This window comes from Amblyomma mixtum, chromosome 3 (assembly GCF_055824585.1).
Source record: "Amblyomma mixtum isolate Tamu chromosome 3, ASM5582458v1, whole genome shotgun sequence".
Taxonomy (NCBI): Eukaryota; Metazoa; Arthropoda; class Arachnida; order Ixodida; family Ixodidae; genus Amblyomma; species Amblyomma mixtum.
This window is the reverse complement of record NC_143014.1, coordinates 233129741-233133348: the sequence shown is the minus strand read 5'-3', so window position 1 is coordinate 233133348 and position 3608 is coordinate 233129741. Positions and strand designations below refer to the sequence as shown.

At 46.8% G+C, this 3608-nt stretch overlaps 2 pseudogenes; one reads left to right on the top strand and one right to left on the bottom strand.

The window, feature by feature from the left end:
* Window positions 1-1099, bottom strand: LOC149354027 (uncharacterized; annotated as a pseudogene).
* Window positions 1100-1285: 186 nt separating this feature from the next.
* On the top strand, window positions 1286-2800 carry LOC149354026 (uncharacterized; annotated as a pseudogene).
* Window positions 2801-3608: the final 808 nt, after the last annotated feature.

Below are 3608 nucleotides of genomic sequence, written 5' to 3'. Positions count from 1 at the left end.
TCAATAAATGCTAACAAAAATATTAGTAAGAACTGGAGCTACGCAGGATCCGATGCAAATCCCCTGTCTTTGGCGGTAAAATTTGTTGTCAAATGAGACAAACGTCACACTAAGATAAAATTAAAGCAACTTGATAAAATCACAAACTGACACTCCTGAGGAGTTCTGGAATCCAACAGCACCACTACTTTCTATGGCATCCCTCACGCAAGTGAACAAGGCATCGTGGGGCACCGAATAAAACAAGTCTTCTACATCCACAGAAAAAACATAACCAATAGAGGCATTTCCCTCCAGATGCCTAACAACATCCCTTGAACTTTTTGTAGCAAAAGGATCATGAACACTAAGTGAGCTCAGATGCTTCTGTAAGAATTTGCTAAGAACCACCTGCCACGTACCATTCTCACTAACCACAGTTCTAGAAGGTATCGACGGTTTGTGCGTTTTTTCTGTAAAAAGTACAGAAAGAGCATTACATTTACTGTTACTGATGTCATTTGCCAGCCTACCCAATTCTAAGTCCTTGCACAACAAGATCGCCTTCCCTTTTACCCTCGTTGCGCTAGCTTTCAAAGGAACAAAGTTCTTGGCAAACGCTTCACCTGCTCTTGTTCGGAACTCTCCGTCGGGGAGCACCACGAAGCCACCATCCTTGTCGGCTTGGAGAAGCCGGAGGCAGTGCTGTCTGAAGTAGGACACAACTTTTGCCATGGGATCCTTTCCTGGTCCAGAGGAGGAGCGACCTGTAGATCTGGTCAGTGCATCCACACCATCAAGGAGGCACCTTTCCTTGTTTTCTTCTGCAGCCTTTCCTGCGATGTGTCTGTTTAGAGCGAGGAACTCATGTGCATGAACCCGTGGTTCATGGCTGAAGTTCGGGCCATGGTTCAACGTGTTTGTTACGTCGCTGGGAAGCTCTACTTCCCCGATGACAGTCACACCTTTTCCCGTTGGCTTCTTAGTCTTCTGTAAGGCAGTAGACTGCAAAACTTCGTTCAGAGTGTGAGCCCACCAAAACTCTGTCAATCTTCCTGTAAGGCGGCGAATCGCACGAAGTTTCTTCTCTGCCAGCCACCCCGGATCCAGGTTGTAACATAGAGCACGCACCTGGTCTTCACATCTTCTAATTTGTCTCCACAGCTCTGTTTTCAGAAACTTGCAAATGCGCTTGAGTGGCCCTACGGGTGGTCGCAAATACCCAAACAGTGCAGCCACATCCACTGAAACGAGACCCTTTCGAAGGCAAAACGATATATATCTTGCACGGCATGTTGATTCTACGATGAGAAACAAAGGTATCGAGTTGAGAAGACGACGGGTGGTCACACAGAAATTCACAGTCACACTCAAAGTCACACACAAATGGTATTGCAGGGCTATTACCATTTCTGCCTCAAATAATGCACCATCTAGCCCAAATTGACGTTCTTCTAAACCATCTGTCGAAAACCCAGGGCCCTTTTGTGTGTGACCACCCGTCGTCTTCTCAACTCGATACTTTTGTGTTTCTCATCGTAGCATCAACATGCCGTGCAAGATATATATCGTTTTGCCTTCGAAAGGGTCTCGTTCCAGTGGATGTGGCTGCACTGTTTGGGTATTTGCGACCACCCGTAGGGCTGCTCAAGCGCATTTGCAAGTTTCTGAAAACAGAGTTGTGGAGACAAATTAGAAGATGTGAAGACCATGTGCGTGCTCTATGTTACAACCTCGATCCGGGGTGGCTGGCGGAGAAGAAACTTCGTTCGATTCGTCGTCTTACAGGAAGATTGACAGAGTTTTGGTGGGCTCACACTCTGAACGAATTGTTGCAGTCTACTGCCTTACAGAAGGCTAAGAAGCCAACGGGAAAAGGTGTGACTGTCATCGGGGAAGTAGAGCTTCCCAGCGACGTAAGAAACACGTTGAACCATGGCCCGAACTTCAGCCATGAACCACGGGTTCATGCTCATGAGTTCCTCGCTCTAAACAGACGCATCGCAGGAAAGGCTGCAGAAGAAAACAAGGAAAGGTGCCTCCTTGATGGTGTGGATGCTCTGACCAGATCTACAGGTCACTCCTCCTCTGGACCAGGCAAGGATCCCATGGCAAAAGTTGTGTCCTACTTCAGACAGCACTGCCTCCGGCTTCTCCAAGCCGACAAGGATGGTGGCTTCGTGGTGCTCCCCGAAGTAGAGTTCCGAACAAGAGCAGGTGAAGCGATTGCCAAGAACTTTGTTCCTTTGAAAGCTAGCGCAACGAGGGTAAAAGGGAAGGCGATCTTGTTGTGTAAGGACTTAGAATTGGGTAGGCTGGCAAATGACATCAGTAACAGTGAATGTAATGCTCTTTCTGTATTTTTTACAGCAAAAACGCACAAACTGTCGATACCTTTTAGAACTGTGGTTAGTGAAAATGGTACGTGGCAGGTGGTTCTTAGCAAATTCTTACAGAAGCATCTGAGCTCAATTAGTGTTCATGATCCTTTTGCTACAAAAAGTTCTAAAGATGTTGTTAGGCATCTGGAGGGAAATGCCTCTATTGGTTATGTTTTTTCTGTGGATGTAGAAGACTTGTTTTATTCGGTGCCCCACGATGCCTGTTCACTTGCGTGAGGGATGCCATAGAAAGTAGCGGTGCTGTTGGATTCCAGAACTCCTCAGGCGTGTCAGTTAGTGATTTTATCAAGTTGCTTGAATTTTATCTTAGTGTGACGTTTGTCTCATTTGACAACAAATTTTACCGCCAAAGACAAGGGATTTGCATCGGATCCTGCGTAGCTCCAGTTCTTACTAATATTTTTGTTAGCATTTATTGACCGCGCCCTAGAACTAAGTTTAAAAGGGAAGGGAGTACTAAAAGTATTTAGGTACTTTGACGATTTTTTAGTTGTTTTTAAAAAATAAAAAAACTTGACCTACATGGATGCTGTAGGCACAGTTTTAGCCAACTTCCAAAATGAGGGGAGGGGGTGGTGTTCACTCATGAGCTATCCAAAGGGGGGTGCTTACAGTTTTTAGATCTTAATATTACCCTGGGCGAGGATCATATTTGTTCGCGTTACTCCCCTCGAGCCCAGAAGGAGCTATTGCCTTACACATCAGCACATTCGAAAACTGTAAAACGCGCCATTGCTCGCCTCTGCCTTGAGTCGGCTCTCGTGAAGTCGTGTCACCATGCTATGCAGACGAGTTTTGATACGCAAGTTGATCGGTTGGTTTCGGCGGGGTTTCCATGCACGGTTATCATAGCAGTTGCTGAAGCCCTCCTAAGAAAAATCAAGTGTGCGATGTTTCACAAGTCTACTGAGCCGAACAAACAGTCCGTGAGACCAGAAGTGGTGCCTTATGTGCACAGGGCCGCGCACAATGAGAAGAAAGTGGCATAAGCGACATGGCGTGCCGGTCGTGTTTTCTGCCCCACGAAAGCTTGGCCAGCTATGCTCGCGCATTGGGAGCGATAAAAAGAGCTCCTGCAACAAAAAGCATGGCAAGCAGTACGTTAAGTGCTGCACAGGTGTGGTGTATGAAATACCACTGTCCAGCGGAAAAGCCTATGTGGGACAAACGGGGCGGTGCGTTAATGTCCGCGCGGCTGAGCACGCACGATCGCTAACAAGTCTAGGA